The sequence below is a fragment of the Pseudophryne corroboree genome, chromosome 8 (assembly GCF_028390025.1).
Source record: "Pseudophryne corroboree isolate aPseCor3 chromosome 8, aPseCor3.hap2, whole genome shotgun sequence".
NCBI classification, from domain to species: domain Eukaryota; kingdom Metazoa; phylum Chordata; class Amphibia; order Anura; family Myobatrachidae; genus Pseudophryne; species Pseudophryne corroboree.
In genome coordinates this window covers 445,481,793-445,504,214 of record NC_086451.1, presented here as the reverse complement: position 1 = coordinate 445,504,214, position 22,422 = coordinate 445,481,793, and the positions used below count along the sequence as shown (strand labels likewise).

The window sequence follows — 22,422 nt, the reverse complement described above, 5'->3', positions numbered from 1 at the left end:
ATTAAATCCAGAGGTGTTTCACAGGTTGGTCCACAGGTGGGGTTACCCTCAGGTGGACATGATGGCATCTCGCCACAATTACAAACGCCCACTATGTGTCCAGAACGACAGTTCCCAAGGGCAGTGGCGGTGGATGCTCTCACAATCGCGTGGCCGTACAGCCTCGTGTATCTGTTTCCACCGTTTTCCGCTGTTCTCTCCGTTGCTAAAACGGATCATAAGAGAGTCCGTCACAGTCATACTAGTGATATCTCATGGGTCTCGGAGAGTTTGGTTCTCGATTCTCCGAGGACTACTCGCAGACGATCCTTGGCCGCTCATACTACGTCCAACCCGTTACAACAGGGGCCGTTCTTTTACCCCTATTTAGCGCGGCTGCGGTTGACGAGGTGGTTGTTGAGACCGCCCTCTTCAGAAGAAAGAGAGGGCATTATAGTATCGGTTATACCAACCATGTTACGAGCTAGGAAGCCGGTTACGGCAGCTCATTATTACAGAATTTGGCGTGCCTATATAGGTTGGTGTGAAGCTCAGAAGTTTCCGACATCATTTTTCAAGTTACCCGTATTCTGTTATTTTTACAGACGGGGTTGGATGGAGGACTGCGTTTATCTACACTGAAGGTGCAGGTATCTGTGTTGTCAATTTATTTTCAAAGACGATTGGCTCCATTGCCATCGGTACACATTTTTCTGCAGGGTGTCCTCAGAGTACAGCCTCCATTTATCCCACCTACAGCGCCATGGGACTTGAATTTGGGTTCAGATTTCTTACAGTCTTCATATTTTGAACCCTTACAGCAAGTGGATATTAAGTTTCTGACTTGGAAAACGTTTTTTTCTTCTAGCCTTAGCTTCGGCAAGGCGTTTTTCAAATTTGGGTGCCTTGTCTTGCAAGCCACCGTATTTGGTGTTTCCTGATGACAGAGCGTAATTTCGGACAATTTCCGATTTCTTACCAAAGCTAGTGTCATCTTTTCACATCAATCAACCAATAGTGGTTCCTGTGTTGACAGTACATTCTAGAATTCTGAATGTGGTACGCGCATTACGCGTTTATATGTCCCGAACGTCTACAGTTCGTAATACGGATACGTTGTTTGTTCTCTATAATGCTGCCAAGTGGGGTTGGCCAGCTTCTCAGCAGACCTTATCCAGATGGATAAAACTGACTATACGTCAGGCTTACCTTAAGGTTAAGTTACAGTCGCCTACATCAGTAATAGCTCATCCCACAGGTTCTGTGGGAACGTCATGGCCAGCTGGTCGTGGAGCTTCTACAACACAGCTTGACCGTGCGGCTACATGGTCTTCAGTGCACACGTTTGTGCTCTTTTACAAGTTTGATACGTTTGCGGCATCAGCATCTAGTTTTGGCCGCCTAGTGTTACAGGTGTCAAACAGCTCTCCCGCCCACGGGGGAAGCTTTGGTACGTCCCAAGAGTACTCCAGTGACCCCTAGTGGATGAAAAAGAAAATAGGATTTTGGTACTTACCAGGTAAATCCTTTTCTTTGAATCCATAGGGGGCACTGGACGCCCACCCAGAGCAGTTTTACCTGGGTTGTATTAAGCTCAGGGGATCTTATGGTAACACATTTTCACCGACTGGTTCAAATTATAAAGTTCTATCGGTTATGGTGTCAACTGTTTCGTTGGCAGTAACGTTAGGTGTCAACTTTGTTGTTGTCCGTTATGTTATAAGAATTCTCCATTGTCAACCTCTCTATAGTTCCTGTTCGGCTCAGTAAAAAAAAAACACTGAGGTAGTACACTGAGGTACTCTGGGATATGGAGGGGTGGAGAGTTCTAAATTTAAATATTCAGTGCCTTTGTTCCTGCTAAGCCTTCCATATCCCAAGAGTACTCCAGTGCCCCCTATGGATTCAAAGAAAAGGATTTACCTGGTAAGTACCAAAATCCTATTTTCAGACGTTGCCGTTTGGTCTCTCCACGGCACCGAGAATATTCACCAAGGTAATGGCGGAAATGATGGTGCTCCTGCGGAAGCAAGGTGTCACAATTATCCCGTACTTGGACGATCTCCTCATAAAAGCGAGATCAAGAGAGCAGTTGCTGAACAGCGTATCACTTTCACTGGAAGTGTTACGGCAACACGGCTGGATTCTCAATATTCCAAAGTCGCAGTTGGTTCCTACGACTCGTCTGCCTTTCTTGGGCATGATTCTGGACACAGACCAGAAAAGGGTTTATCTCCCGATAGAAAAAGCCCAGGAACTCATGACCCTGGTCAGGAACCTATTGAAACCAAAACAGGTGTCTCTGCATCACTGCACTCGAGTTCTGGGAAAGATGGTGGCATCATACGAGGCCATTCCCTTCGGCAGGTTCCATGTGAGGACTTTCCAATGGGACTTACTGGACAAGTGGTCCGGGTCACATCTTCAGATGCATCGGTTAATCACCCTGTCCCCCCAGTGCCAGGGTGTCACTGCTATGGTGGCTGCAGAGTACTCGCCTTCTCGAGGGCCGCAGATTCGGCATTCAGGACTGGGTCCTGGTGACCACGGACGCAAGCCTCCGAGGTTGGGGAGCAGTCACACAGGGAAGAAATTTCCAAGGTCTGTGGTCAAGTCAAGAGACTTGCCTTCACATCAACATCCTGGAACTAAGGGCCATATACAACGCCCTGCGTCAAGCGGAGACCTTGCTTCGCGACCAACCGGTTCTGATCCAGTCAGACAACATCACCGCAGTGGCTCATGTAAACCGCCAAGGCGGCACAAGGAGCAGGGTGGCGATGGCGGAAGCCGCCAGAATTCTTCGCTGGGCGGAGAATCATGTAGGCGCACTGTCGGCAGTGTTCATTCCGGGAGTGGACAACTGGGAAGCAGACTTCCTCAGCAGACACGACCTCCACCCGGGAGAGTGGGGACTTCATCAAGAAGTCTTCGCACAGATTACAAGTCGGTGGGAACTGCCACAGGTGGACATGATGGCATCCCGCCTCAACAAAAAGCTACAAAGGTATTGCGCCAGGTCAAGAGACCCGCAGGCAGTAGCTGTAGACGCCCTGGTGACACCGTGGGTGTTCCAGTCGGTCTATGTATTTCCTCCTCTTCCTCTCATACCCAAGGTGCTGAGGATAATAAGAAAAAGAGGAGTGAGAACAATCCTCATTGTTCCAGATTGGCCACGAAGGACTTGGTATCCAGATCTGCAAGAAATGCTCACAGAAGAACCGTGGCCTCTTCCTCTAAGACAGGACCTGTTACAACAGGGGCCCTGTCTGTTCCAAGACTTACCGCGGCTGCGTTTGACGGCATGGCGGTTGAACGCCGGATCCTAGCAGAGAAAGGCATTCCGGATGAGGTCATTCCTACGCTGATAAAGGCTAGGAAGGACATGACATCTAAACATTATCACCGTATATGGCGAAAATATGTTTCTTGGTATGAGGCCAGGAATGCTCCTACGGAGGAATTCCAGCTGGGCCGTTTTCTTCACTTCCTACAGCCCGGAGTGAATTTGGACCTAAAATTAGGCTCCATTAAGGTCCAGATTTGGCCCTATCCATTTTCTTTCAAAAGGAGTTGGCTTCTCTACCAGAAATTCAGATATTTGTAAAAGGAGTACTACATATTCAACCTCCTTTTGTGCCTCCGGTGGCACCCTGGGATCTTAACGTGGTGTTAAGTTTCCTAAAGTCACACTGGTGTGAACCACTTAAAACGGTGGAGTTAAAATATCTCACGTGGAAGGTGGTCATGTTGTTAGCCTTGGCTTCGGCTAGGCGTGTGTCAGAATTAGCGGCTTTGTCACATAAAGGCCCCTATCTGGTTTTCCATATGGATACAGCGGAATTGCGGACCCGTCCACAATTTCTACCAAAGGTGGTCATCTTTTCATATGAACCATTGAACTATTGTGGTGCCTGTGGCTACACGTGACTTGGAGGATTCCGAGTTGCTTGATGTAGTCAGGGCTTTGAAAATTTACGTGGCCAGGATGGCTAGGGTCAGGAAAACGGAGTCGCTGTTTGTCCTGTATGCATCCAACAAGATTGGTGCTCCTGCTTCAAAGCAAACTATTGCTCGCTGGATCTGTAACACGATTCAGCAAGCGCATTCAACGGCTGGCTTGCCGTTACCAAAATCGGTCAAGGCCCATTCCACTAGGAAGGTGGGCTATTCTTGGGCGGCTGCCCGGGGGGTCTCGGCACTACAGCTGTGTCGAGCTGCTACTTGGTCGGGTTCAAACACTTTTGCAAAATTCTATAAGTTTGATACCCTGGCTGAGAAGGACCTTATGTTTGCTCAATCGGTGCTGCAGAGTCATCCGCACTCTCCCGCCCGTTTGGGAACTTTGGTATAATCCCCATGGTCCTTACGCAGTCCCCAGCATCCTCTAGGACGTTAGAGAAAATAAGATTTTACTTACCGGTAAATCTATTTCTCGTAGTCCGTAGAGGATGCTGGGCGCCCGTCCCAAGTGCGGACTTCTTCTGCAATACTTGTATATAGTTATTGCTTCAATAAGGGTTACGTTATTGTTGCATCGGGCATGAACTAATGCTATGTTATTTGTCATACTGTTAACTGGGTCGTTATCACAAGTTATACGGTGTGATTGGTGTGGCTGGTATGAATCTTGCCCTTGCATTAACAAAAATCCTTTCCTCGTACTGTCAGCTCCTCTGGGCACAGTTTCTCTAACTGAGGTCTGGAGAAGGGGCATAGAGGGAGGAGCCAGTGCACACCAGGAACTAAATTCTTTCTTAAATTGCCCATGTCTCCTGCGGAGCCCGTCTATCCCCATGGTCCTTACGGAGTCTCCAGCATCCTCTACGGACTACGAGAAATAGATTTACCGGTTAGTAAAATCTTTAGCTTTCAGTTTAGTAGTTAAACCTATATTAATGTAGTGCCGCTTCAGGCCTGCGGGTGTCACTGTTACACCTGCTGTATACAGTACTGGGGCGAGTGCCGAACCTTAACCATAGCCTGTAGATTTCTGAGTACGCAGTAAAGCACATTCTGGGCAGATGGGGTCCTGCACAGTCAGTGATCGTTGTGTCGTCTCACCCAGTCACCAGCATCCACTTTAATGGTATAAACGCAGCACTTTACAGAACTTGTTTAATTTGCATTAGTCCCACCCAGTGTCGGCTTACAGTATAAATTAGCATAGGATTCATCGATTTTAATACTCCTATCTGGGTATCTATGGAGTGTCCATTATGTCGTTTGGAATCGGCTAGATTTTTAATTACATTTATTTGTTTCCATAACATTGAAGTCCAGCTATTGGACACATTCTTTCTGCTATAGCTTTTGCAGTCTGTCTCCAGTAGCAAGTAAGATCGCAACTGCTAATTTATGCTTTCCCAGAAAACGCCGTCTGAACGGCTATGACACGGCTGCGTTTAACCGGCCACTCCCCGTTACCACCCCCCAAACGCTGACTTCCTGTCACACTCTTTGCGACTTATCCCTCGTTGCGACCGTCATCACAGTTAAATTGCTGCGCGTGCATGCACAGAAAGGAAACCTTGACCGATTTGCGTACTTCAGTCGCTTTGTGACCGCATCTGAATGAGGCCCAGTGTGTTCCCAGCATTACATCCTGGGCTATGTGTTATTAACAGTAGGGCAATCTGTTTTTTACTGATTTCTTGTCATTTGTGATGGAACCAGTGCCGGTTCTAGACTCTGGCGCGCAGGGTGAACTTTTCCTTTATACACATTGCACCAGGTAGCCCCTCTTATACACATTGCACCAGGTAGCCCCTCTTATACACATTGCACCAGTTAAAGCTCCGTATACACATTGCACCAGGTAGCCCCTCTTATACACATTGCACCAGTTAAAGCTCCTTATACACATTGCACCAGGTAGCCCCTCTTATACACATTGCACCAGTTAAAGCTCCTTATACACATTGCACCAATTAGCCATTAGAAGGGGGGTTAGGGTTAGTTACCGGGGAGGGCAGGTTAGGGTTAGCCACCCACAAGGGAGGGTTAGGGTAAGGAAAAGGTGAGGGTTAGGGGGCTTAATGGGGGGCTGTCGGGATTCTGATGGACGGAATGCCGCTGTCGGTATACTGACACCCGTCATCCGGCCCATCTGCAAATCGTACTGATCCCACTGCAGCAGTATTGACATTCCTGTTCCCTGCACCATAGAAGTACAGATCAAAATAAGCGATCTTATCAACTGCGGCATATTTGCGCAATAGATCACAGCCATCGTCCTCTACTAAATTGCCCTTTAAAGTGTGCTTTGTGTGTGTTTCTTTGGAAGATGTCTGATCCCCGCAATATATCTATGAATCTTTGTGACATAATTTGATTCAGTGATTGCTGTGTTGACCGTAGTTCCCGGTTTTGTGTTACAGGTAGCTGTAACCAGCAGTACTGCGGATAAGGGAGCAGCGTGCTTTGGGGTAAGGTCCATACATGTGTAAGCCACATGTTCTCTTCTGGAACCAATATGAAAGGCTCCTCACAAACTTATTAAACTCATGATGAATTGTGCAGTTATAGTTCCAAGTCCGTTGGTGCTGTTACAAATACAATATATTCTGTTCCCGTTGTCAGCATGCTGATAATTTGCGACAGCTTGCCAAGTGATGTCTCCGTTTCCCTATTGGCTGCGTTCTCATTTTCTTCATGTGTTCTCTGCATCCGTTGCGTTTATTAATAGGGCGTTTGCAGATTTTCTAAATGATTTGGTGAGTTGTGATTAATCCCATAGACTGTGGATCATTTTTCCATCATTAATGAGTGCGAATAAAGGTCGCATTTGTCCAGGTCCGTACGAAGGGGCCAGTCACATCTATTAAAGGTCTGATCTGCACCTAGAACACACATCTACCACTCAGCCCTTAGTCCCCGGTGTCCTGTGGAATCCTCTTGATGGCTGTAATGTTGGCACAATACGTTTTCTTCCCTTTTGCAAAACAATAAATAAATCCCTGTATTGAGGCTGATCAGGAGTCGGCCTTAAATCGCAATGAGAAGGGTTGAGCGGACTCTGTTTCAGACGATTTTTCTCTTACGTCCTAGAGGATGCTGGGGACTCCGTAAGGAACATGGGGTATAGACGGGCTCCGCAGGAGACATGGGCACTCTAAGACTTTAGATGGGTGTGAACTGGCTCCTCCCTCTATGCCCCTCCTCCAGACCTCAGTTAGATCCTGTGCCCAGAGGAGACTGGATGCACTACAGGGGAGCTCTACTGAGTTTCTCTGAAAAGACTTTTGTTAGGTTTTTTATTTTCAGGGAGCACTGCTGGCAACAGGCTCCCTGCTTCGTGGGACTAAGGGGAGAGAAGCAGACCCACTTTCCTGGACTGATGGGCTCTGCTTCTTAGGCTACTGGACACCATTAGCTCCAGAGGGTCGGAACACAGGTGTCGTCCTCGCTGTTCGTCCCGCAGCCGCGCCGCCTTCCTCCTCACAGAGCCGGAAGATAGAAGCCGGGTAAGTATAAGAAGAAAGAAGACTTCACAGGCGGCAGAAGACTTCAGATCTTCAGTGAGGTACCGCGCAGCGGTCGCCCTGCGCGCCATTGCTCCCACATCACACACAGGCACAGCAAGGGTGCAGGGCGCAGGGGGGGGGCGCCCTGGGCAGCAATAATTTCTCTGACGTCCAAGTGGATGCTGGGAACTCCGTAAGGACCATGGGGAATAGCGGCTCCGCAGGAGACTGGGCACAAAAGTAAAAGCTTTAGGACTACCTGGTGTGCACTGGCTCCTCCCCCTATGACCCTCCTCCAAGCCTCAGTTAGGTTTTTGTGCCCGTCCGAGCAGGGTGCAATCTAGGTGGCTCTCCTAAAGAGCTGCTTAGAAAAAGTTATTAAAAAAGATACCGTCTTTTCAGCCGCAGTCCTTTCGTTCCTATAAGAACAAGCGGGCAAAAGGACAGTCATATCTGCCCCGAGGCAAAGGAAAGGGTAAGAGAGTGCACCAAGCAGCTCCCTCCCAGTAGCAGAAGCCCTCCCCGGCTTCTGAAAAGCCCTCAGCATGACGTTGGGGCTTTACAAGCGGACTCAGGGGCGGTGGGGGGTCGACTCAAGAATTTCAGCGCACAGTGGGCTCACTCACAGGTGGACCCCTGGATCCTGCAGGTAGTATCTCAGGGTTACAGGTTGGAATTCGAGAAGTCTCCCCCTCGCCGGTTCCTAAAGTCTGCTCTGCCAACGTCTCCCTCAGACAGGGCGACGGTATTGGAAGCCATTCACAAGCTGTATTCTCAGCAGGTGATAGTCAAGGTACCCCTCCTACAACAGGGAAAGGGGTATTATTCCACACTATTTGTGGTACCGAAGCCGGACGGCTCGGTAAGACCTATTCTAAATCTGAAATCTTTGAACCTGTACATACAAAAATTCAAGTTCAAGATGGAGTCACTCAGAGCAGTGATAGCGAATCTGGAAGAAGGGGACTTTATGGTGTCCCTGGACATCAAGGATGCTTACCTGCATGTCCCAATTTGCCCTTCACATCAAGGGTACCTCAGGTTCGTGGTGCAAAACTGTCATTATCCGTTTCAGACGCTGCCGTTTGGATTGTCCACGGCACCTCGGGTCTTTACCAAGGTAATGGCCGAAATGATGTTTCTTCTGCGAAGAAAAGGCGTATTAATTATCCCTTACTTGGACGATCTCCTGATAAGGGCAAGGTCCAGAGAACAGCTGGAGGACGTAGTAGCACTAACCCAAGTAGTGCTGCAACAGCACGGGTGGATTCTGAATTTTCCAAAATCTCAATTGACCCCGACGACACGTCTGCTGTTCCTGGGAATGATTCTGGACACGGTTCAGAAAAAGGTGTTTCTTCCGGAGGAGAAAGCCAGGGAGTTATCCGAACTTGTCAGGAACCTCCTAAAACCAGGAAAAGTGTCTGTGCATCAATGCACAAGAGTCCTGGGGAAAAATGGTGGCTTCTTACGAAGCGATTCCATTCGGCAGATTCCACGCACGAACTTTTCAGTGGGATCTGCTGGACAAATGGTCCGGATCGCATCTGCAGATGCATCAGCGGATAACTTTGTCTCCACGGACAAGGGTGTCTCTTCTGTGGTGCAAAAGAAGTATACCAATAGGTAATGGATCGGGCGCTGAAGGTTGCCGCAACTCTAATGCTGCTGCTAATTAAAATGGGGTAGTCACACCCAAAAGTAACAAAAACACAAACAAACAATAGCAGCGCTAAAAATTGCTAACACATCGGATTGAGTGAAAAATATTTCTATTTAATATAGTGGCAATCTAAGCCTATTAAAACAAAAGTGCACAGCTCATAAACTGGAATGTAAAATTAAAATGGGTCTCAATTTGTAAATTGCCTCAGGTAAGCAGTCCGTTCCTATTAGATGAACTGGATGAGCAGATAAACAATTGTGAGAAAAGACTGACTGCGCAGTCTAACCGTCCAACTTTACCCGTGCCGCTAGAGGTGAAGTCCCTTGGGAATTATTGCTGTAATTGCACGTCTTATTAAGAACCGCATTGAAGTATTGGTTTAATATGTGGGCGAATTATTAAATAATTTCTCTATCGTCCTAGTGGATGCTGGGGTTCCTGAAAGGACCATGGGGAGTAGCGGCTCCGCAGGAGACAGGGCACAAAAAGTAAAGCTTTTCCAGATCAGGTGGTGTGCACTGGCTCCTCCCCCTATGACCCTCCTCCAGACTCCAGTTAGATTTTTGTGCCCGGCCGAGAAGGGTGCAATTCTAGGTGGCTCTCATAAAGAGCTGCTTAGAGAAAGTTTAGCTTAGGTTTTTTATTTTACAGTGATTCCTGCTGGCAACAGGATCACTGCAACGAGGGACAGAGGGGAGAAGAAGTGAACTCACCTGCGTGCAGGATGGATTGGCTTCTTGGCTACTGGACATCAGCTCCAGAGGGACGATCGCAGGTACAGCCTGGATGGTCACCGGAGCCGCGCCGCCGGCCCCCTTGCAGATGCTGAAGTAAGAAGAGGTCCAGAATCGGTGGCTGAAGACTCCTGCAGTCTTCTAAAGGTAGCGCACAGCACTGCAGCTGTGCGCCATTTTCCTCTCAGCACACTTCACACGCAGTCACTGAGGGTGCAGGGCGCTGGGGGGGGGGGCGCCCTGGGAGGCAAATGTAAACCTATATAAAGGCTAAAAATACCTCACATATAGCCCCCAGAGGCTATATGGAGATATTTAACCCCTGCCTGTATTCACAAAATAGCGGGAGACGAGCCCGCCGAAAAAGGGGCGGGGCCTATCTCCTCAGCACACGGCGCCATTTCCTCTCACAGCTCCGCTGGTCAGGACGGCTCCCAGGTCTCTCCCCTGCACTGCACTACAGAAACAGGGTAAAACAGAGAGGGGGGGCAAATTTAATGGCAATATCTTGATATATATAAAGCAGCTATAAGGGAGCACTTATTATAAGGCTATCCCTGTCATATATAGCGCTTTTTGGTGTGTGCTGGCAGACTCTCCCTCTGTCTCCCCAAAGGGCTAGTGGGTCCTGTCTTCGTTTAGAGCATTCCCTGTGTGTCTGCTGTGTGTCGGTACGTGTGTGTCGACATGTATGAGGACGATATTGGTGTGGAGGCGGAGCAATTGCCAAATATGGGGATGTCACCTCCTAGGGGGTCGACACCAGAATGGATGCCTTTATTTGTGGAATTACGGGATAGCGTCAACTCGCTTAAGCAGTCGTTTGACGACATGAGGCGGCCGGACAATCAATTAGTGCCTGTCCAGGCGCCTCAAACACCGTCAGGGGCTGTAAAACGCCCTTTGCCTCAGTCGGTCGACACAGACCCAGACACAGGCACTGATTCCAGTGGTGACGGTGACGAATCAACCGTATTTTCCAGTAGGGCCACACGTTATATGATTTTGGCAATGAAGGAGGTGTTACATTTAGCTGATACTACAGGTACCACTAAACAGGGTATTATGTGGGGTGTGAAAAAACTACCTATAGTTTTTCCTGAATCAGAAGAATTAAATGACGTGTGTGATGAAGCGTGGGTTGCCCCTGATAAAAAGCTGATAATTTCAAAGAAATTATTGACATTATACCCTTTCCCGCCAGAGGTTAGGGAGCGCTGGGAAACACCTCCTAGGGTGGACAAGGCGCTAACACGCTTATCAAAACAAGTGGCGTTACCTTCTCCTGAGACGGCCGCACTTAAAGATCCATCAGATAGGAGGATGGAAAATATCCAAAAAAGTATATACACACATGCAGGTGTTATACTACGACCAGCTATAGCGACTGCCTGGATGTGCAGTGCTGGGGTAGTTTGGTCAGAGTCCCTGATTGAAAATATTGATACCCTGGACAGGGACAATATTTTACTGTCGTTAGAACAAATAAAGGATGCATTTCTTTATATGCGTGATGCACAGAGGGATATCTGCACACTGGCATCACGGGTAAGTGCTATGTCCATTTCGGCCAGAAGAGCTTTATGGACGCGACAGTGGACAGGCGATGCGGATTCAAAACGGCATATGGAAGTTTTGCCGTATAAAGGGGAGGAGTTATTTGGAGTCGGTCTATCAGATTTGGTGGCCACGGCTACAGCCGGGAAATCCACCTTTCTACCTCAAGTCACTCCCCAACAGAAAAAGGCACCGACTTTTCAACCGCAGCCCTTTCGTTCCTTTAAAAATAAGAGAGCAAAGGGCTATTCATATCTGCCACGAGGCAGAGGTCGAGGGAAGAAACAGCAACAGGCAGCTCCTTCCCAGGAACAGAAGCCCTCCCCGGCTTCTACAAAAGCCTCAGCATGACGCTGGGGCTTCTCAAGCGGACTCGGGGACGGTGGGAGGTCGTCTCAAAAATTACAGCGCGCAGTGGGCTCACTCGCAGGTAGATCCCTGGATCCTGCAGATAATATCTCAGGGGTACAGGTTGGAATTAGAGACAGATCCACCTCGCCGTTTCCTGAAGTCTGCTTTACCAACGTCCCCTTCCGAAAGGGAGACGGTTTTGGAAGCCATTCACAAGCTGTACTCTCAGCAGGTGATAGTCAAGGTACCTCTTCTACAACAAGGGAAGGGGTATTATTCCACTCTATTTGTGGTACCGAAGCCGGATGGCTCGGTAAGGCCTATTCTAAATCTGAAGTCCTTGAACCTGTACATAAAGAAGTTCAAGTTCAAGATGGAGTCACTCAGAGCAGTGATAGCGAACCTGGAAGAAGGGGACTTTATGGTATCCTTGGACATCAAGGATGCGTATCTCCACGTTCCAATTTACCCCTCACACCAGGGGTACCTCAGGTTCGTTGTACAAAACTGTCACTATCAGTTTCAGACGCTGCCGTTTGGTTTGTCCACGGCACCTCGGGTCTTTACAAAGGTAATGGCCGAGATGATGATTCTTCTTCGAAGAAAAGGCGTATTAATTATCCCATACTTGGACGATCTCCTAATAAGGGCAAGGTCCAGAGAACAGCTAGAGATGGGATTAGCAATATTTCAAGAGGTGCTAAAGCAGCACGGATGGATTCTGAATATTCCAAAATCCCAATTAATGCCGACAACTCGTCTGCTGTTCCTAGGGATGATTCTGGACACGGTTCAGAAAAAGGTTTTTCTTCCCGAGGAAAAAGCCAAGGAGTTATCCGACCTGGTCAGGAATCTCCTAAAACCAGGAAAGGTGTCTGTACATCAATGCACGCATCTTCAGATGCACCTGCGGATAACCCTGTCTCCAAGGACAAGGGTATCTCTTCTGTGGTGGTTGCAGAGGGCTCATCTATTGGAGGGCCGCAGATTCGGCATACAGGATTGGATCCTGGTGACCACGGACGCCAGCCTGAGAGGCTGGGGAGCAGTCACACAAGGAAGAAACTTCCAGGGAGTGTGGTCGAGCCTGGAAAAGTCTCTTCACATAAACATTCTGGAACTAAGAGCAATCTACAATGCTCTAAGCCAGGCGGAACCTCTGCTTCAAGGAAGACCGGTGTTGATCCAGTCGGACAACATCACGGCAGTCGCCCATGTAAACAGACAGGGCGGCACAAGAAGCAGGAGTGCAATGGCAGAAGCTGCCAGGATCCTTCGCTGGGCGGAGAATCACGTGATAGCACTGTCAGCAGTGTTCATCCCGGGAGTGGACAACTGGGAAGCAGACTTCCTCAGCAGACACGATCTTCACCCGGGAGAGTGGGGACTTCATCCAGAAGTTTTCCACATGCTAATAAACCGTTGGGAAAGACCAATGGTGGACATGATGGCGTCTCGCCTCAACAAAAAACTGGACAGGTATTGCGCCAGGTCAAGAGATCCGCAGGCAATAGCTGTGGACGCGCTGGTAACACCTTGGGTGTACCAGTCGGTGTATGTGTTTCCTCCTCTGCCTCTCATACCAAAGGTATTGAGAATCATACGGCAAAGCGGAGTAAGAACGATACTAGTGGCTCCGGATTGGCCAAGAAGGTCTTGGTACCCGGAACTTCAAGAGATGGTCACGGACGATCCGTGGCCTCTACCTCTAAGACAGGACCTGCTTCAGCAGGGACCGTGTCTATTCCAAGACTTACCGCGGCTGCGTTTGACGGCATGGCGGTTGAACGCCAGATCCTAAAAGGAAAAGGCATTCCAGAAGAAGTCATTCCTACCTTGATTAAGGCAAGAAAGGAAGTCACCGCGAAGCATTATCACCGCATTTGGCGGAAATATGTTGCGTGGTGCGAGGATCGGAGTGCTCCGACGGAGGAATTTCGACTGGGTCGTTTCCTACATTTCCTGCAATCAGGATTGTCTATGGGTCTCAAATTGGGATCTATTAAGGTTCAAATTTCGGCCCTGTCAATATTCTTCCAAAAAGAATTGGCCTCAGTTCTTGAGGTCCAGACTTTTGTCAAAGGAGTACTGCATATACAGCCTCCTGTGGTGCCTCCGGTGGCACCGTGGGATCTAAATGTAGTTTTAGATTTCCTCAAATCCCATTGGTTTGAACCACTAAAAAATGTGGATTTGAAATATCTCACATGGAAAGTGACTATGTTACTGGCCCTGGCGTCCGCCAGGAGAGTATCTGAACTGGCGGCTTTATCTTATAAAAGCCCTTATTTAATTTTCCATTCGGATAGGGCAGAGCTGCGGACGCGTCCGCATTTTCTCCCTAAGGTGGTATCAGCGTTTCACCTGAACCAGCCTATTGTAGTGCCTGCGGCTACAAGCGACTTGGAGGACTCCAAGTTGTTGGACGTTGTCAGAGCTTTAAAAATATACATTTCAAGGACGGCTGGAGTCAGAAAATCTGACTCGCTGTTTATACTGTATGCACCCAACAAGTTGGGTGCGCCTGCTTCTAAGCAGTCGATTGCTCGTTGGATTTGTAACACAATTCAACTTGCACATTCTGTGGCAGGCCTGCCACAGCCTAAATCTGTTAAGGCCCATTCCACAAGGAAGGTGGGCTCATCTTGGGCGGCTGCCCGAGGGGTCTCGGCATTACAACTCTGCCGAGCAGCTACGTGGTCAGGGGAGAACACGTTTGTAAAATTCTACAAATTTGATACCCTGGCAAAGGAGGACCTGGAGTTCTCTCATTCGGTGCTGCAGAGTCATCCGCACTCTCCCGCCCGTTTGGGAGCTTTGGTATAATCCCCATGGTCCTTTCAGGAACCCCAGCATCCACTAGGACGATAGAGAAAATAAGAATTTACTTACCGATAATTCTATTTCTCGGAGTCCGTAGTGGATGCTGGGCGCCCATCCCAAGTGCGGATTATCTGCAATACTTGTACATAGTTATTGTTAACTAATTCGGGTTATTGTTTAGGGAGCCATCTTTCAGAGGCTCCTCTGTTATCATACTGTTAACTGGGTTTAGATCACAAGTTGTACGGTGTGATTGGTGTGGCTGGTATGAGTCTTACCCGGGATTCAAAATCCTCCCTTATTGTGTACGCTCGTCCGGGCACAGTACCTAACTGGAGTCTGGAGGAGGGTCATAGGGGGAGGAGCCAGTGCACACCACCTGATCTGGAAAAGCTTTACTTTTTGTGCCCTGTCTCCTGCGGAGCCGCTACTCCCCATGGTCCTTTCAGGAACCCCAGCATCCACTACGGACTCCGAGAAATAGAATTATCGGTAAGTAAATTCTTATTTTTTTTCCCCTGTCATGTGTTAGAAAACTAATTCGTTATAGCCCAGAAAAATAAAAGGAATAGGTAAACAAATAGTCGAATATAAACAATAATAAAAAATCGGCAACTTTATAAGATGGTTTAATGTATGTGAAGTAATTTTAAATTAAAGGTAAGGAACTATGTAAACACAAATCCATATCTCGAGTATCAACACCACGTGACCAACATAAAATTGGTCCCTTATTGTAATGGTTAATCCCTGAGTTTTCCCCACGGGACTCCGTAATCGGGTCACGTGATCGGACTCACTGAGTCAGGTGACCGGGAGCGGAGAGCCGTGGTTAGTCATATGACGCCTCGGTGGGCGGATAGGGAAATGACATCGTCTCGATGCGTTCCACAAGGCGGAAGTTCAATGGGTCAAAGTACGGAAGTGTCCATTAACATAATGGACGTAACCAGATCAGCGGCCTAAGATGACTTATTGTATTCTGAATTTGAGCATTTCTGTTTTTGTAGGTATGTATAGATAAAGATCTCTTTATACTAAAATAAAAACAATGAAGAAATAACTAATGTATTAATACGATGTATATGTCACATGATAGTTTCACCCGGAAGTAATTAACATACGATACCATGAATTTTTTTAAATATATTAGATATAATAGAAATAATTTGTTTTAATCAGGTGAGTCTGTCCACGAATTTTAAATAGAGTATAATTGTCACAGTATGTATATGCTTTGAACACTAGATCTGTATATTAAAAGGATTGAGTAAACAGGTGCAGATAGTTTGGCTAATCAACACTGGTATAAATATCAGACCAGTTCAGCCACAAAATTATCCTCTGAAAAAGCTGTAGGTTGTACAGCGAAACGCGTCAGGAACCACCACTTGGGTCACCACTTGCCATCTTATTGCCTACATCCGGACCAGAACTGGACATTCATTGCTGCAGATACACTGAGGAACCAATTCTCCAACATCCCACAATTCACCGCCTTAAGTGAAAGGACACCGCATTATACTGAGGAAACCCGTTTGGACGTGCAATTACAGCAATAATTCCCAAGGGACTTCACCTCTAGCGGCACGGGTAAAGTTGGACGGTTAGACTGCGCAGTCAGTCTTTTCTCACAATTGTTTATCTGCTCATCCAGTTCATCTAATAGGAACGGACTGCTTACCTGAGGCAATTTACAAATTGAGACCCATTTTAATTTTACATTCCAGTTTATGAGCTGTGCACTTTTGTTTTAATAGGCTTAGATTGCCACTATATTAAATAGAAATATTTTTCACTCAATCCGATGTGTTAGCAATTTTTAGCGCTGCTATTGTTTTTGTGTTTTTGTCTCTTCTGTGGTGGTTGCAGAGTGCTCATCTGTTAGAGGGCCGCAGATTCGGCATACAGGACTGGGTCCTGGTGACCACGGATGCCAGTCTGAGAGGCTGGGGAGCGGTCACACAGGGAAGAAACTTCCAGGGAGTGTGGTCAAGCCTGGAGATGTCTCTTCACATAAATATACTGGAGCTAAGAGCGATTTACAATGCTCTAAGCCTGGCAAAACCCCTGCTTCAGGGTCAGCCGGTGTTGATCCAGTCGGACAACATCACGGCAGTCGCCCACGTAAACAGACAGGGCGGCACAAGAAGCAGGAGGGCAATGGCAGAAGCTGCAAGGATTCTTCGCTGGGCGGAAGATCATGTGATAGCACTGTCAGCAGTGTTCATTCCGGGAGTGGACAACTGGGAAGCGGACTTCCTCAGCAGACACGATCTACACCCGGGAGAGTGGGGACTTCATCCAGAAGTCTTCCACATGATTGTGAACCGTTGGGAAAAACCAAAGGTGGATATGATGGCGTCCCGCCTCAACAAAAAACTGGACAGGTATTGCGCCAGGTCAAGAGACCCTCAGGCAATAGCTGTGGACGCTCTGGTAACACCGTGGGTGTTCCAGTCAGTGTATGTGTTTCCTCCTCTGCCTCTCATACCAAAAGTACTGAGAATTATACGGCAAAGGGGAGTAAGAACGATACTCGTGGCTCCGGATTGGCCAAGAAGAACTTGGTACCCGGAACTTCAGGAGATGCTCACGGAAGATCCGTGGCCTCTACCTCTAACACGGGACCTGCTTCAGCAGGGACCGTGTCTATTCCAAGACTTACCGCGGCTGCGTTTGACGGCATGGCGGTTGAACGCCGAATTCTAAGGGAAAAAGGCATTCCGGAAGAGGTCATCCCTACCCTGGTAAAAGCCAGGAAGGAGGTGACTGCACAACATTATCACCGCATTTGGAGAAAATATGGTGCGTGGCGTGAGGCCAGGAAGGCCCCGATGGAGGAATTTCAACTGGGTCGATTCCTACATTTCCTGCAAACAGGATTGTCTATGGGCCTCAAATTAGGGTCCATTAAGGTTCAAATTTCGGCCCTGTCGATTTTCTTCCAGAAAGAATTGGCTTCAGTTCCTGAAGTCCAGACTTTTGTAAAAGGAGTACTACATATACAGCCCCCGGTTGTGCCCCCAGTGGCTCCGTGGGATCTTAATGTAGTTTTGGATTTTCTCAAATCCCATTGGTTTGAGCCACTCAAATCGGTGGATTTGAAATATCTTACATGGAAAGTAACCATGCTACTGGCCCTGGCTTCAGCCAGGAGAGTGTCAGAATTGGCGGCTTTATCGTATAAAAGCCCATATCTGATTTTCCATTCGGACAGGGCAGAACTGCGGACGCGTCCTCAGTTTCTGCCTAAGGTGGTTTCAGCGTTTCACCTGAACCAGCCTATTGTGGTGCCTGCGGCTACTAGCGATTTGGAGGATTCCAAGTTGCTGGACGTTGTCAGGGCATTGAAAATATATATTTCAAGGACGGCTGGAGTCAGAAAATCTGACTCGCTGTTTATACTGTATGCACCCAACAAGCTGGGTGCTCCTGCTTCTAAGCAGACGATTGCTCGTTGGATTTGTAGCACAATTCAACTTGCACATTCTGTGGCAGGCCTGCCACAGCCTAAATCTATCAAGGCCCATTCCACAAGGAAGGGGGGCTCATCTTGGGCGGCTGCCCGAGGGGTCTCGGCATTACAACTCTGCCGAGCAGCTACGTGGTCGGGGGAGAACACGTTTGTAAAATTCTACAAATTTGATACCCTGGCTAAAGAGGACCTGGAGTTCTCTCATTTGGTGCTGCAGAGTCATCCGCACTCTCCCGCCCGTTTGGGAGCTTTGGTATAATCCCCATGGTCCTGACGGAGTCCCAGCATCCACTAGGACGTCAGAGAAAATAAGATTTTACTTACCGATAAATCTATTTCTCGTAGTCCGTAGTGGATGCTGGGCGCCCATCCCAAGTGCGGATTGTCTGCAATACTTGTACATAGTTATTGTTACAAAAATCGGGTTATTGTTGTGAGCCATCTTTTCAGAGGCTCCTCTGTTATCATGCTGTTAACTGGGTTCAGATCACAGGTTGTACGGTGTGATTGGTGTGGCTGGTATGAGTCTTACCCGGGATTCAAAATCCTTCCTTATTGTGTACGCTCGTCCGGGCACAGTATCCTAACTGAGGCTTGGAGGAGGGTCATAGGGGGAGGAGCCAGTGCACACCAGGTAGTCCTAAAGCTTTTATTTTTGTGCCCTGTCTCCTGCGGAGCCGCTAATCCCCATGGTCCTGACGGAGTCCCAGCATCCACTACGGACTACGAGAAATAGATTTATCGGTAAGTAAAATCTTATTTTTTGTGCCCGGCCGAGAAGGGTGCACACTAGGGGCTCTCCTGAGCTTCTTAGTGAAAGTTTAGTTTTAGGTTTTTTATTTTCAGTGAGACCTGCTGGCAACAGGCTCACTGCATCGAGGGACTAAGGGGAGAAGAAGCGAACCTGCCTGCTTGCAGCCAGCTTGGGCTTCTTAGGCTACTGGACACCATTAGCTCCAGAGGGACCGAACACAGGCCCAGCCTCGGAGCTCTGTCCCAGAGCCGCGCCGCCGGCCCCCTTACAGAGCCAGAAGCAAGAAGAGGTCCGGAAAAATCGGCGGCAGAAGACATCAGTCTTCAACAAGGTAGCGCACAGCACTGCAGCTGTGCGCCATTGTTACTCAGGCACACTTCACACTTCGGTCACTGAGGGTGCAGGGCGCTAGGGGGGGGCGCCCTGAGCAGCAATGTAAACACCTTGGCTGGCAAAAATACACCACATATAACCCCCAGGGCTATATGGATGTATTTTAACCCCTGCCAGAACTCACCAAAAAGCGGGAGAAAAGGCCGCCGAGAAGGGGGCGGAGCCTATCTCCTCAGCACACAGGCGCCATTTTCCATCACAGCTCCGCTGGAAGGACGTCTCCCTGACTCTCCCCTGCAGTCCTGCACTACAGAAAAGGGTAAAAAAGAGAGGGGGGCACTAATTTGGCGCAGTTTTAATAATAACAGCAGCTATAAAGGGAAAAGCACATTTTATAGTGGTATTCCTGTCTATATATAGCGCTCTGGTGTGTGCTGGCATACTCTCCCTCTGTCTCCCCAAAGGGCTAGTGGGGTCCTGTCCTCTATCAGAGTATTCCCTGTGTGTGTGCGGTGTGTCGGTACGATTGTGTCGACATGTTTGAGGAGGAAAATGAGATGGAGGCGGAGCAATTGCCTATTATAGAGTTGTCACCCCCTAGTGAGTCGACACCTGAGTGGATGAGCTTATGGAAGGAATTGCGTGACAGTGTCAGCTCTTTACGAAAGACAGTTGACGACATGAGACAGCCGGCTACTCAGCTTGTGCCTGTCCAGGGGTCTCAAACGCCATCAGGGGCTTTAAAACGCCCGTTACCTCAAATGGCAGACACAGACACGGATACTGACTCCAGTGTCGATGATGAGGAGACAAACGTGACTTCCACTAGGGCCACACGTTACATGATTGAAGCAATGAAAAATGTATTGCATATCTCTGATAATACAAGTACCACTAAAAAGGGTATTATGTTTGGTGAGAAAAAACTGCTTGTAGTTTTTCCTGTATCCGAGGAATTAAATGAAGTGTGTGATGAGGCGTGGGGTTTCCCCCGATAAAAAACTGATAATTCCTAAAAGGTTATTGGCATCATACCCTTTCCCGCCAGAGGATAGGGCACGTTGGGAAACACCCCCTAGGGTGGATAAAGCGCTCACACGCTTGTCTAAACAGGTAGCACTACCCTCTCCTGATACGGCCGCCCTAAAGGAACCTGCCGATAGAAAGCTGGAGAATATCCTAAAATGTATATACACTCACACGGGTGTTATACTGCGACCAGCAATCGCCTCAGCCTGGATGTGCAGTGCGGGCGTGGCGTGGTCGGATTCCCTGACTGAAAATATTGATACCCTAGATAGGGACAGTATATTACTGACTATAGAGCATTTGAAGGATGCATTTCTATATATGCGTGATGCACAGAGGGATATTTGCCGACTGGCATCAAGAGTTAGCGCGCTGTCCATTTCTGCAAGAAGAGGTTTATGGATGCGGCAGTGGTCAGGTGATGCGGATTCTAAAAGGCACATGGACGTATTGCCTTATAAGGGGGAGGAGTTATTTGGGGTAGGTCTATCAGACCTGGTAGCCACGGCAACTGCTGGAAAATCCACATTTTTACCCCAGGTAGCTTCTCAACCTAAGAAGACGCCGTATTATCAGGCGCAGTCCTTTCGGCCCCATAAGGGCAAGCGGGCAAAAGGCGCCTCATTTCTGCCCCGTGGAAGAGGGAGAGGAAAAAGGCTGCAGCAAACAGCCAGTTCCCAGGAACAAAAGCCCTCTCCCGCCTCCGCAAAGTCCTCAGCATGACGCTGGGGCTTTACAAGCGGACTCGGGCACGGTGGGGGCCCGTCTCAAGAAGTTCAGTGCGCAGTGGGCCCACTCGCAAGTGGACCCCTGGATCCTTCAGGTGGTATCTCAGGGGTACAAATTGGAATTCGAGACGTCTCCCCCTCGCCGTTTTCTAAAGTCTGCTTTACCGACGTCTCCCTCAGACAGGGAGGCAGTATTGGAAGCCATTCACAAGCTGTATTCCCAGCAGGTGATAATCAAGGTACCCCTCCTACAACAGGGAAAGGGGTACTATTCCACACTATTTGTGGTACCGAAGCCGGACGGCTCGGTGAGACCAATTTTAAATCTAAAATCCTTGAACACTTACATACAAAGGTTCAAATTCAAGATGGAGTCACTCAGAGCAGTGATTGCAAACCTGGAAGAAGGGGACTATATGGTGTCTCTGGACATCAAAGATGCTTACCTACATGTCCCAATTTACCCTTCTCACCAAGGGTACCTCAGGTTTGTGGTACAGAACTGTCACTATCAGTTTCAGACGCTGCCGTTTGGATTGTCCACGGCACCCCGGGTCTTTACCAAGGTTATGGCCGAAATGATGATACTCCTTCGAAGGAAGGGAGTTTTAGTTATCCCTTACTTGGACGATCTCCTGATAAGGGCAAGATCCAGGGAACAGTTGGAAGTCGGGGTAGCACTATCTCAGATAGTGCTGCGCCAGCACGGTGGATTCTCAATATTCCAAAATCGCAGCTGATCCCGACGACACGCCTTCTATTCCTAGGGATGATCCTGGACACAGTCCAGAAAAAGGTGTTTCTCCCGGAGGAGAAAGCCAGGGAGTTATCCGAACTAGTCAGAAATCTCCTAAAACCAGGCCAAGTCTCAGTGCATCAATGCACAAGGGTCCTGGGAAAGATGGTGGCTTCTTACGAAGCAATCCTATTCGGCAGATTCCACGCAAGAACATTCCAGTGGGATCTGCTAGACAAATGGTCCGGGTCGCATCTTCAGATGCATCAGCGGATAATCTTGTCACCAAGGACAAGGGTGTCTCTCCTGTGGTGGTTGCAGAGTGCTCATCTTCTAGAGGGCCGCAGATTCGGCATCCAGGACTGGGTCCTGGTGACCACGGATGCCAGCCTGAGAGGCTGGGGAGCAGTCACACAGGGAAGAAATTTCCAGGGCTTGTGGTCAAGCCTGGAGACATCACTTCACATAAATATCCTGGAGCTAAGGGCCATCTACAATGCTCTAAGCCTAGCAAGACCTCTGCTTCAAGGTCAGCCGGTGCTGATCCAGTCAGACAACATCACGGCAGTCGCCCACGTAAACAGACAGGGCGGCACAAGAAGCACGAGGGCAATGGCAGAAGCTGCAAGGATTCTTCGCTGGGCGGAAAATCATGTGATAGCACTGTCAGCAGTGTTCATTCCGGGAGTGGACAACTGGGAAGCAGACTTCCTCAGCAGACACGACCTCCACCCGGGAGAGTGGGGACTTCACCCAGAAGTCTTCCACATGATTGTGAACCGTTGGGA

At 48.6% G+C, this 22,422-nt stretch overlaps 1 protein-coding gene across 4 annotated transcripts in view; it reads left to right on the top strand.

The window, feature by feature from the left end:
* LOC134949533 (histone H3-like centromeric protein A) overlaps nt 1-22,422 on the top strand; it is a 64,201-nt gene that overhangs the window by 11,155 nt on the left and 30,624 nt on the right. For 2 of the 4 annotated variants that reach the window (XM_063938157.1, XM_063938156.1), the window contains exon 2: nt 6,360-6,407. The exons of the other annotated variants lie outside the window; for them this stretch is intronic. The gene's annotated coding sequence lies outside the window, so the exon portion shown is untranslated. The remainder of the gene's footprint in view (nt 1-6,359; nt 6,408-22,422) is intronic. 4 annotated transcript variants of the gene reach the window in all.